The sequence below is a fragment of the Eptatretus burgeri genome, chromosome 14 (genome assembly GCF_056783735.1).
Source record: "Eptatretus burgeri isolate ZD-2024b chromosome 14, Ebu_testis_v1, whole genome shotgun sequence".
NCBI lineage: Eukaryota > Metazoa > Chordata > Myxini > Myxiniformes > Myxinidae > Eptatretus > Eptatretus burgeri.
This window is the reverse complement of record NC_140974.1, coordinates 40,117,085-40,131,513: the sequence shown is the minus strand read 5'-3', so window position 1 is coordinate 40,131,513 and position 14,429 is coordinate 40,117,085.

Sequence of the window (14,429 nt, the reverse complement as noted above, 5' to 3'; positions counted from 1 at the left end):
CCTGATTATATTGTGAATGCTGTTCAAAACAATGAATATTCAGCGGATTCAAAAACCAAAGCAGGACTCATTCCAACAGAACAACCAGCAATATTTCATCTTGTTCAAGAAAAGGTATTGATATTTAATGATGAATTAAGGTTCTTGGGTTCTGCTCAACCCCCTGTTAAACTAACTCCGAGATTAATGTTTCTTCTCACAAAAGATGGAAGACAAGGTTCAACTGTGAGGGATGAATCAAAGTATATTCATAAACCATTGGATATGGAAAATAATGATGATAGAGTATATATTGATCTGCTGAACACTCTAAATTATAAGGTTATTCTTTCTGGTAAAAGTAGGAAGAATGAGAAAGAGAAACACATTATTCAGGCTTTAAGTATCCTTGGTTCAGGTGTTAGTTTTCTTCCAAATGACCCATCGCAATTAGTTAATAGACTGTTGTTGTTGTTAGGCAGTAAGAAGGCTGGAAATAACAATTGTTTTAATGAAGCATCAGCCATTTTAGACCAGTTGATGAACATGAAAATAATTAATAAATCTCAATATAAAGACATTTTATCTCATATTAAATAAGATGAGAAGCACAATCCTTAGTTTCAATTTCACAACAAGCGACCACACATCTTCATTCCCATACCCACTACAACTTGACACAACAAAAGAATATGAGGCATCTTTATTGTCCATGGAAACTTATAATACCTTATTTAATATAACTGATAAAAATGACAAGTTTAGTTATAATCCCGGAAGTGGATACAAAACGATAACAGTCTCACCCGGAGCATATGAGATTTCTCAAATATCTTCCGAAATTGCTCGTCTTATGAAAGAACAGGGTGATGAACCAAAAAATATTGTTATAAACATTCAAAAACATACTTCAAAATCAACGATTAAAGTTAAAAATAACTACAAGGTTGATTTCACAATTGATAATTCATTTCGAGAGTTATTGGGTTTCTCCTCAAAAAAGATTGAAACTAATGGGACGTTTTACAGTGATAATGTCATTCAAATATCCTCAGGAATAAATTCGGTGTTAATTCACTGTGATTTGATTGATGGTGCTTATAATGATGGAAAAAAACAAATACAATATTTTCATTCAGCGCATACTCAACCCCAATTGGTTATAAATTCAATATGGAACCCAAAAAATTGGTTTATCTACCTGTGTCAGGAAAAACCATACACAGAGTAAATTTTAGGATAACCGACCAAGATAATCGTGTGATTTCTTTTAATGGAGAAGTTATATCTATCAGAATTCACCTACGTGAAGTTTTCCAATAAATAAATACGATGGTTATTGTGAGGAAACACGAGTTGGGAAAATATAAAATAATTACAGGGGATGGGATGTTCCTTTCCCCATACTACAAGGGTGAAGGTATGTATCTTGGTAGAGGATACTATAAACCTAAGAGACAAAGGGGTGTTGGACATCAATTTAGAGGAGATGGGATAATTGATACTCTCATGGGTATTGGTTCAACTATTCTTAAACATAAAGATCTAATTGGTTCAACTGCTTCTGCTGTGGGAAATGTAGCAGGTGCTGTAAAGAGTATAAAAGATGCTCAGAAGGAATCTCATAAATTACAAGCAATAAAAGAAATTAAGAAAGGCAAAACTCAGTTGTCCCCCAAGAACGACAGAAAATAATTCAAATACTTGGATCAGGGTTTCAAAAGTTTTAACATCTTTTTCCTAAATAAATACAAGTATGGAAGCAATTGATAGTATCTATGATTTGGATGATACTATTATTATCTCAAACTCCACTAAAAAAGAAGATTACTTCAAGGTAAATGCAATAACTGGAACAGACTGGAATACGAATGGTACAAAAAGTTTTGAAATAAATAATCAACAAACCTATTTGAATCTCTCCGAAAGTTTCTTGTTGTGTAAATTTAAATTCACTAAAGCTGGGAATAACACAAACACTACACTTGTAAATGATTTCTTCTGGAAAATGTTTGATAGTGTGCGTTTGTATATTGGAACACAAGAAGTTGAAGCGGTTGATTATGTCTCTGCTGTATCTGAAATGATAAAATTTACACTCTATACATTCAGTGATAGAATGGGAAAGGGGTCTGTCGAAGGTTTTATTCCTGATATGTCAACGGGAACAAACACAGACCCTGGATATATTCAAAGGAAAGGAGCGTATAATGATGATACAAAAGCAGAAAATAGTTTTACTGTGGCGGTTCCTCTTAAAGGTATATTTGGATTTTGTGATCATGATAAAGTTCTGTATGGTCTTAAAATTAGATTTCAACTACAAAGGAATGATAATGAAAATCGATTGCTTTTTGGTGTTGCTAGTGCTTTTGGTGAACAGAATAAATTTGTGATTGAGGAGATGAGTTGGTATATCAGTGAATATACTCCTAATCTTAAAACAGAAGAGATGTTGAATCGAAGACTTAACTCAAAGAAACCACTCAGTGTATCATACCTCAAAAGAAGATGTCAACACGTTAAACTCAATCAAACTACTTACACGTGGAATTTGGGTGTTCTGGAAGGAAAGCCACGATATCTGTGGATCATTTTTAAAAAGCCAGATGGTGATACTGCGACTGATAAGAATAATGCATTGAGTGATAATGCTAAGGTGAAACAACTTCGCGTTTCTCTAGATGGAACATTTTATCCACGAGATAGATTGGAAATTAATTGGGAAAAAATGATTTTGCTGAAGCATACAAGTCTTACCAAAAGGTGTGTGAAAGTAATGGAAATAAAGAACCTATTTTGGATATGACAGCATTTAAAAGTTTGTATACAATCTATGCGTTTGACCTGAGCGCGCAAAAGGAAACTATAAAGTCTAATCGAGTGGATACTTTCCTATACATTGAAAGAGGAGAGAGTGAAGAAGTTGATACATATTGTTTGCTTTTGGAAGAAACAGAATTGCAGATTAATACAGATAATGGTGTGATGATTAGTCTCACATAATTTTTTGTTAAATAAATGAGTGGCAAAGTACCAACTGGGGTATATGTTAATCAAATCAATCTTCATAAACTATCATCTTGTGTTCAAAATCAAAAGCCTTGTACGATTAACGTTAATACAATTCAGAGAAAAGGAGCAGTAAGAATTGATGTTTTGCTCACAAGAGAACAGGTTAAAATCTTGAATGACACTGGCTCACTTAAAATTAAAATGACAAAACCAATGTTGAAAAAATATTCAATAAGAGAGACGAGTGGAGGATTTCTCCCATTTCTAATTCCTTTATTTGCTGGTTTAAGTGCGGTTGGAGCATTGACGGGTGGTATTTCAACAGCGGTGAAAACTGCCAACGAAAGGAAGGCTCAACTCCAGGCTCAAAAAGAATTGGAAAGACATAACAAAGAGTTGGAGAAACAAATTAGTGGAAGTGGCGTAATTGTAGATTTTGCTGAAAAACTTGAAGGTCTGCCTGATAAAGCGAGATTGTTAGTTGGAGATATGCTTTCTTCTATTGCACAAGCAGGTGTAAAATTAACGAAAAGAGGTAATGGATTATATCTTTCTAATAAATAAATGAGCATTGATGAGTGGTTGGAAAAATTTGGAAAGAATACAACATCAAATTTACAACTTGTCAAATATTGTAAGAAATTAAAAATTCATAATGTGGTTATTTGTATGAGAGATGAATTAACAAATGTGCCGAAACATACAAAGAATATTATTATGAACTTAGAAGATAATAATGGGAACGGTTCTCATTGGGTTTGTATTTTTAATAGTCAAGACAAATATTATTTTGATAGTTTTGGCCTTCCACCACCTGTTGAAGTTATAAAATTCTTACAGAATGGTGTTTATCAAACATTTCAAGTCCAATAATTAAATTCCAAGTGTTGTGGTCAATTATGTCTATATGTGTTATTTCAACTCAACAAAAATAAAAAATTTTATGATATTATTTTTAATCTAATATAAATGACTTATGTTGGTAAAGATGGTTCTATCTTTGGTGTATCTCAAGAACTGGATATTGATTTATCAAATTATTACACAAAGGCACAGGCTGAACGACATAAATATAATATAACCAAAAATATTAACATGAAAAATGCTTTTAAATTAAAAAATTATCCAAGCCCGACTGACGCGAATGACTTGGTGAGATTAAGCGATTTATCACAATATATATCCTTAAATAAAACGGCTGTGTATTCCAAAGATACAGAAGTGTTGATATTATCTCCAGGTCATACAGAATTCACAGTTCGAATTAAAATAAATTTTTATAAAGAAGGGCGTATCGTTTGTATGAGAATAGAACAATGGGGGTATGATATGAATGATTTAGGGTATAATTGGTCATTTAAAATTAACCTCGAAGACCTGGAACAATTAAATCAGTCTCGTAAGGAAGAATATTATCCACTTGGTATCGAGAATGAGTTTTGTGGGTCCACGATTAGTAAACAACAAATAAAAGAATTTAATAAGGGTAAATATAATAATGGTTTTGCCCTTGTTTATCTCATGAAAACAGAAAAAACAGGATTATATATAATAAGTAAGGAAATACAAAATGATTTAACTATGGGAAGATGGGGAGGTGTTTCGTGCCATAATATTATTCTAACATATATTTCTAATACATAAATGACAGCAAGAAGGCTTCAAGAAAATTATCATTTCTGTGTCCAAGCATACCTTCAAGAAAAGGGTATTCGGTATTTTAATAAATATGTTCTACAACATAAGAATGAGGTATTTTCAATAAAAGATTGGCATTATGCTGATGTTGATAAACCGACAACTTTAGATTTAATTAGAATGTTAAATAATGAAAAAATTATAAAGTTAAGAAAAGGTAAGGCTCTTTCAGAAATTCAAAAGAAATTTTATTGGTTTCCTGTTGTAAAAAAAATTATTTTCGATGCAGGAATAACAAGAAATCCTGATGAATATATGTATAATATTCTATGGGGTGTAAACGATTCAAGGATAGTAAGGGATGAGGAAGGAGTTGAAGAAGAGAGGGAAGAGGAGGAAAATGAGAAGAGAGAGAAGGAGGAGAGGGAGAAGAAAGAGAAGGAGGAAAGAGAGAAGAGAGAGAAGGAGGAGAGGGAGAAGAAAGAGAAGGAGGAAAGAGAGAAGAGAGAGAAGGAGGAGAGGGAGAAGAAAGGATTCTTAGGATTCTTTATGTTTTAAAAATTAAGATTCAAATGTGCATGTTGGAAACTAAAAAGGTTTTTGCACTCTGCAGGACTTTTTCACATAAATAAATGAGTTATTGTCTCAAATGTAAAAAGAAAACTAATACTAAAAATATTTCATATATTAAAAGTAAAAATAACAGGGTTATCCAAAAAGGTATATGTTCGGTGTGTGGTTCAAAAAAAAATCAATTTATCTCCAAACACAAACTCGGAGGAGATATACAAAAGTTTTTATCAGGAAGTAAATTTACAACTACTGGAATACCAGGGGAATTACATCTTCCAGGGTATTCTTTCTGTGGTCCAGGCACAAACTTGGATAAAAGATTAGATGAGGCAGACAATCCTAAATCCTGGAGTCAGCCTATCAATAGAGTTGATGAAGTGTGCATGAGACACGATATTGATTATGGGAATACCACAACGTTGGAAGAAAAGCATGAAGCCGATAGAGAAATGTTGTATAATTTGTCTCTGATACAAAATCCAACCTTGAGAGAAAAAGTTGATCGGTTCATTGTGAAGAAGATGATCAGTGCTAAATTGAAACTTGGACTTGGAAATTCAAAAACTTGTAAGCTCTAATGATGTCATTAAGACTGAAGAGCAATTAGCTGATGAATTACATAAACCAATATTCACAAAGTTTCAGAGAAGGAAAGTTTATTCCAAGGAAGTAGATTATATCTGGTCTGCTGATTTGATTGAACTCAATAATGATAAGGGGTACAAGTATGCTTTAACCGTTATTGATTTGAGGAGTAGATATGTGTGGGTTGTCCCTTTAAAAAACAAAACAGGTAATACTCTTATGTTAGCTTTTCAACAGATATTTAATAAAAGTAAGAGAAAACCTAAAAAATTGTGGACTGATGAGGGTAGAGAGTTTTATAACAAGACATTTATGAATTTTCTAAAAAATAACAGTATTACATTATACAGTACCTTTAATGAAGGGAAGGCAGTTGTTGTTGAACGTTTTAATCGTACCTTAAAAGAGAGACTATATAAAAAATTCACACAACTCGGTTCACAACAATGGTCATCTTTTATTCAGGATATTGTGGATAAGTATAATGACACGATTCACACGGCAACAAATATGAAACCATCAGAAACATTTACAAAATTAAAATATGAAAAAGAGATTAATGTCAGAAAACCTAAGTTCAAAGTTGGTGATATCGTAAGAATATATAGGTGGAAATCTCATTTTGAAAAAGGTTATACGAAAAGATGGACCAACGAGCTTTTTAAAATTGTTGATGTAATAGATACGGTTCCTTGGACTTATAAGATATATGATTTGGAAGGGGAAGAGATTTTAGGTTCATTTTATTCACAGGAATTACAAAAGACAAAGATAAATTGAAATTTTTTGACTCCGCCCCTTTTTGACTCCACCCACACAAGCCCCACCCACACAAACCCCACACAAACCCCACCACACACAAACCCCACACAAGCTCCACACAAGCTCCACACAAGCTCCACACAAGCTCCACACAAGCTCCACACACACAAGCTCCACCCATATTCACATAATTAGTGATTAGTTAATTAGTTCCCCCACACACAACATGTTTATTTAATTAAAAAATTATCCACCCATCCACACAAGCTCCACTCATCCACCCATCCACCCATCTCTCCACCCATCCATTGATCCACACAAACCTCATCCACATTTGCCCCTCCCACATAAGCTCCACCCACATAAACCCCTGCCCACATAAACCCTGCCCACATCAACCCCTACCACATAAGTCCTGTCTACACAAGCTCCACACAAAAACTCCACACACATAAACCCTTTCCACATAAACCCCTCCCACACAAGCTCCACCCACATAAACCCCGCCCACACACGACCCACCGAAGCCCCGCCCACATAAGCCCCACCCACATAAACCCCTCCCACACAAGCCCCACCCACATAAACCCCGCCCACACACACCCCGCCCACACAAGCCCCACCCACATAAACCCCGCCCACACACGCCCCGCCCACACAAGCCCCACCCACATAAACCCCCCCCACGCAAGCTCCACCCACATAAACCCTCCCCACACAAGCCCCACCCACCCACACCCCGCCCACACAAGCCCCACCGAAGCCCCGCCCACACAAGCCCCTCCCACACAAGCCCCACCCCCCTCATCCCCCCTGTGCGCCCCCACCTTTGACCCACCACCTCCCTCATCCCACCCCCCACCCTTCCCCACACACACACATGGGGAGGGGAGGGATGGGATGAGGGGGTGATGGGTCATTGGGGGGGCGCACCTACCCTCCCTTCATGTTTTGATCCTCTTCTTGTAATTCAGAATCAAGTAATTGTATACAAAACAAATATAATTTATTAATATTGAAAATATTAAATATTCATTTGCGAGAATGTATAATCTTTCCCAGCAATCTTCTCCAGATGTCTTGTGATTTCGAAACTCAGACACCATATTCTGTTTTGAAACAAAAAGTGGATAATAATTACATGGTAATATGAGTAAGCCTCGTTGACCACTGAATTAACACACCAGGAGGCCGACTCAGCCTGTCATCCTTTCAAGGTCAATAAAATTAATTCCAGTGTACTGACAAAACCGCGTTCAAACTAATGATGCAACCAACATTAGACGACATTCTAAAGAGAGAGTGATATTAATAATAATTCAGAAATATTTACCTCCAGAAAATCATGTGTTGTACAAGATTGCTTCAACAGCTGATGTTGTGCGATAGTGCTGAAAAAAAAAAATAAGTCAAGGGTATAGATGAAGAGACAGACAGACAGGGAAAGCAACACACACACACACACACACACACACACACACACACACACACACACACACACACACACACACACACACACACACACACACACACACACACATAGACACACATAGACACACGTGTCTCACCATTGGTTTAATTCATTCGAGATCAGAGACCAGTCATTATAAATCATTGATCTCTTCAATAAGAGCAGAGAGAGGTAGGTAGGAAGACAGACACACACACACGTGTCTCACCATTGGTTTAATTCCTTCGAGATGATAGGACGTGATAAGACTTCGTGCCACTCATTGAAAATGTCTTTCAATTCTCTTCTAAAATCATTGATCTCTTCAATAAGAGTATTAATTTCATGAACCACGTCGTGATACGTAAACTCAATTTCTTCCAATGCCCTGTCAGGGAAAAAAAAAAAATATATATATATATCAGAATTATCATGATTTAATTAATAATCATTTGCTTCATCGTTCAAAGAGAAAACCAAACAAACTTACCAACTCTGTAGTAAGCTTTTGCCTTCATCGGAAGAGAGATCATCCATGTCTCAGTTGTAAAAATGAAAATCCCGTCTGGCAGAAACTTTGTCTGGTGAATCACTTATAAGGCAACAACGAGGAAATTCCCTGAGCATTGGGTGTGGCCACAGGAAATGACAGCTTGGAAAATAACTGGGCGATTGTATGAATCATTTACAAAACATACTTAAAATGGTTTTGATTCAAATGTTTTCAGTTCGTGTTCTGAGATAAAATATAAACACGAGACCTTGTCTCACAGAATAGTTCCTATTTTTTCACAGCATGACTGTCTAAAACCACACAGCACGACCGTGTCAAAAAACACTTCCTCATTTTCACGGCATGAACTGAAAACATTTGAAACAAAACTTTTTTTATGGCGTGGTTTATACACAAAAATGATTTGCAACTCGGGCGGTGGTCAGATGAGATCATTAAGAGAAGTTTATCATTTCATAATGGCACAAAAGGGGTATCTTAAAAAATATAAAGATTCAAATGTTTTGTTTGTCAATATTTTAGATGGGGATTATTGTGCAAAGAAAATTAAACTATTGAAGGAATTTGAGAATGAACAAATGTTTATAGGTTCAATGAGTGAGCTGATCAACCTCCAGGTTAAAGGGGAGACAAATAAATATACCTTGGGATAGCCTGGTTATATATATACAAAGCCTGGTGTTGGCTTAGTGGTTAGGGTGGCGGCTTGGGATCCCAGTGTCCCGAGTTTGAATCCTGCTCAGCTGCTGAATTAACACCAGGGGGTTGACTCAGCCTGTCATCCTTCCGAGGTCGGCGAAATGAGTACCAGTATACTGGTCCCGGTGTATGCCCCGGTTAGAATAGGTGTACCATATCCCTGTGTTGTAAGAGGCGTCCAGGAAGGGCATCCGACCATAAAACATTGCCTCACAAAAAGCCAAACCCCTGCACAGCAGGGAAAAACGGATAAAAAGGGGGTTTATTTTTAGGGGAAAAAAAAGGGAATCGCTGAAAATCCCCCATTCATTTACATGGGGAAAAGTGAGCTAGAACCAGTATATTCACCCTACTCTTGTCCGATCGCTACAAAACTTTTAATATAGGAAGGACCCCCTATGAAAAATATTTTATTGATAACTATGACATCATAAGTCACATGGTATGGCAGCCATTATCGATTAAAGGGAAGAATAAAATTGGACATCTTTTTCTCCGAAACTGTTCAACAAAAACAACAAAAAATTTAGCACATGTCATCAACTCCCCATGGGGTATATAGGGTGATAATGACGACGTCATCGGTGAAATGGGATTCCAGCAATAATTGGTTGAACTGAAATTTTTGTCCATAAAAATCTGAAACTTCATATATCTGATCGATGACATAATGCTATGACAAGCCCAACACACTAACCCTTAAGCCAACAATAGGCATATTCCCATATATGTTATGTTATAATGTGAGGTATGCGTTCCCACTTCCCAGTGCACATTTCTGGTCACCCTAACCTAACTTTCACCTCATTTAACATATTAGAGAGAAATATGAAACAAATCAATAAAGAACACAAAGTAAATACACAAATGGACAATTCAATGAACAGTTACAGGGGTACTCACCAAAGTATAGGGCTGAGATTGCTTGTCGGGACGGAAGAGTTGCGGGTGTGGAGTGGAGAGGTTCCAGGGAGGAAGAGGCCTGCCTGCCTCGCCATGTAAGGATGTCTCTTCGGAGGTGTGCAGTGTTGGTGGCGGAAAGTCAATGCTTGATGTCGGAGTTGATGCCACGGGTTCTGCTGGTGTTTGAGGCTTGAAGCTATCGACGTTTTCTTTCGAGTCTTCCATGCTTGCATTTATTCTCGATTTGTACATTTCCTTGGAGCACCACCAGCTTTCTTCTATCACTTTCTTAAACTGGCCACTTCTTTCCATATTTGGATCATTGTCGGCAAATATGGCGTTCGCTTTTTCTATATAGACTAGTACGTGCCCGTACGTGTGCGGCCGTATGTGCAAAAAAAAAAAAAAAAATATATATATATATATATATATATATATATATATATATATATATATATATATATATATATATATATATATATATATACTTTAAAACTGCTTGCCAGAAACAACCACACAGGCCGTTCCTTCGATGTCGTAAACGACGACTGGATTGAGGCATTGTGTTTAAGAAAATCGAGAAATTACAGAAATCGAGAAAGAAAGAATACAGTAAGTCGATAAATCGAGAAAAAAAATCGAGAAAGAATACAGTAAGTCATCACTATCCGGAAGTCCGGAAGTTAAGTCCTCACTGTCCGGAAGTTCGCATATCGCAGTTACGATTATTCGCAATTTAGTTTTAATGGCCAATTATTCAATTAGTGCCAACGTATTTTGCCTTTTCGCAATGTCATCGCAAGGAAAAACACAAAGAGAAGAGAAGAGAGAGAAAAAAAATAATACGTACATGCAAAAAAAACAAACTTTCAAGCAGCCACACAGTCCGTTCCTTCACTCTCGTAAACGACGACTGGATTGGGCCATTGTGTTCATCTATAAATGCGCATACGAAATCGAGAAATTATTAGAATACAGTAAGTCATCACTATCCGGAAGTGGTGCGTGCCCGTAAGGAATGTTCACATCATTCCACGAATTATCGCTTTCTTTGAAGTAACAACTGCTGTGATACTTACACACACAGAGTTAATTAAAATCCAAATTAAAATCAAGTTTACCTCCCTATCTTTGCTTGCCATGACATTCGCTGCCATTGACCATTGCCACTCCTACGTCACGGTGAGGCGACAGGGTAGGATTTATAGGAGACCTGAAAGTACAGTCATTAGGTATTCCATGTTCGAATTGTTTTAGTTTGAAAATAGTTTAAAAAAAAAGTTTGCAAAGCATACCACCAAATTGAGATGTATTTCGTAGGCAAGCATGTTGAGTAGAGCTGAATTCCTTAACACTTCCAAAGGCCACATCGTTTTGACACTTGGAAACAAAAAAAAGTTGTGCACTTTAAAAAAAAAAAATTTTTCGGAACAATTTTTCTTCAATAAATAAATAATAATAAAAATTGTCTTCATGGTCGTAGTTCATGAACTGGTCACCTGAAAAAGGCGGAGTTGTTACGTTTTTCAAAACATCCACTTTCCACTTTGACTCCAGACCAGAAAAACCACAGATATCAAGATATATTAGTATGAGAAAAAGGTAATTTTTTGTCTAGTTTAATGTGGAAAAAACAGAAATAAAAAATATGCAATAGTTTTTGTGTAACAGGCAAATAAGTGATACAAGTCAGGGGTGGAGTGAACAGGCAGAGGCGGCGGATGTGGTGAGTCAAATTTGGAATAAACTGAATTTATTTCGATCAATAAGCTTTAATCTAATCTATTTTGTTATTTTTAGGTGAGTAACACTTGGGACTTGCTGTTGCATGATGCAAAATTGATTATTCAACTCGTTATTATTCAGCAAACCCTGACCAATATGTACAAACTCCGAAAAGAGATCTAGTAAATATCTTTACATAGTTATGTATCTAGCAGCTTCTCAGGATTCATTTGGCACTTGAATTGTCCAAAACGGCCAAAGGATAACTGATCCACATCCAATTTACTCAGAAAGGGTGAATTTGAGATAAACGCGAAAATGTGTTTTCCTTGTAATGCATTACACTGGTAAACAACAAATTTGTTGTCTGCATTTTTTAAGCTGATTTAGGATGAATCTGATGCGCTGAATCCAAAACTCACATTAGTTTTGTTCAATCAGGTCAAGTTTTTGAGATATGGCCACATGTCGTTTTTTACATTTTTGTTCACATGTACGCATGTGTGGAGCATTTTAGAAGAAGTTGGTGGGGGTAAAATGTCATGTCAAATAATTGTTTTGATTGGAAATAATTATTTTAATGACAAGAAGTATTCAGGTACGATAGTTCTGGGTGATTATGTCGAAAAGGGATCAGTTTGAAGTCATAAAACCTCAAAATCTTCCAAAAATTGGTGAGGCAAAGCATAAAGTTCGTGGATCAAAACTAAAGTTAATGGGGCAGATTTTGTAACAATGTGATACAAAAAAGTTGTATTTCTTGAAATAACGAACTCTGAAGAATGTACAATACCTACATGCGCCAATTTATGACATGCGCTTCTGCTCAAGCTTGGAGTGCCACAGTACGAACCCAAAGATTGGAGACTGTTCATTGACAGCAGCAAGCGATCACTGAAATGTGTTCTGCTACACAACGGCAACCAGTTTGCCTCTGTACCCATCGCTCACTCGACTACACTGAAGGAGAAGTATGAAGCGGTGAAGTACGTGCTGGAGAAAATTGGTTATGATCAGCATAAGTGGTTTATTTGTGTTGACCTGAAGATGGTGAACTTTTTGTTGGGACAACAGTCTGGCTTCACCAAGTACCCATGTTTTCTATGTAATGTGGGATAGTAGGGACCGTGCTCAGCATTACACGAAGAAGGACTGGCCTGTGCGGGAGGAATTGGTGCCATGCAAAGAAAGGAACGTCATCAACGACCCTCTGGTGGACAGAGACAGAATACTCTTCCCACCGCTGCACATCAAGCTCGGCTTAATCAAGCAGTTCACCAAGGCTCTGGACAAAGATGGTGACTGCTTCACTTACTTGTGCCAGGCTTTTCAAGGATTGACCATGGAGAAGTTGAAAGCTGGCATCTTTGATGGTTCTCAGATCCGTCAGCTCATCAGAGATCCAGAGTTCAAAAACTAAATGAACGAAGTGGAACTGGAAGCGTGGAAGACATTTGTTTTGGTAGTGAAGAACTTTCTTGGCAACAATAAGGCCAGAAACTACGCAGAACTTGTCAACAACATGCTGACTGCTTTCAGAAACCTGGGCTGCAACATGAGCATCAAGATGCACTACCTATTTTCACATATGAACCGGTTTCCTGAGAACCTGGGTTCAATGAGTGACGAGCAGGGGGAGAGATTCCATCAGGACATGAAGGAGATGGAGACCAGGTATCAGGGTCGCTGGGACGCAGTCATGATGGCTGACTACTGTTGGAATCTGAAGAGAGACCTCCCTGCCGCTGAACATTCCAGGAGTTCGAAGAAACGGAAGTTCAAGCCCTGAAGTTTGAACAGTGGTGACGCAACATGCAATTTACTTGTACTTACCTTTATCAATGCCCACCATTCAGATGACAGTAATCGATGTTTCTATCATGTAATCAATAAATGTTGTTGGCAAAACATTTTTTTTCTTAAAAACATGTTTAGGATGATATGTGTTGACAAAAATCAGCTGATAATGCCACAAAAATGTAATTGATTTTGTCACAAGATCTGATTTTTTCAAATCAACTTAGCACAAAAACCTGACCTGATGGAGAGAAACGGATGCCATTTCCTGATTCAGCAGTGCCAGAATACCCTAATTCACTTGTAGAAATCTAGACAACATTCAGAAAGTAAAAAATTGTTGACCAGTGTTATCCATTAAAGTTCACAATAAAAAATACCATATTCGCCGTTAATTAGTGTTTTTTGATAATTTTTTTTCACACAAGTGCATGTAGCTTGGTGATGTCTATCAACACAGAGAAAACTGAAAAATTGAATATTTTGACCCTGTAATGCAAATGATGACCAGTTCATGAACTACGACCACATGTACACACCTTTATCTCGTTAGCACCTCTTCATAAACAACATTGCTGAGGAAACGGCACTTCTTCTTTGTTTCCTCGTCCAGGGAAAGAATGCGGAGGTTGCTCGATCTGCCAACGTTTTGATGTCCTCACTGTCCGGAAGTTCGCATATCACAGTTACGAATATTTGCAATTTAGTTTTAATGGCCAATTATTCAATTAGCGGCCAAATTAGCGGCCAAAAATCCAAACAACGGCCAACGTATTTTGCCTTTTCGCA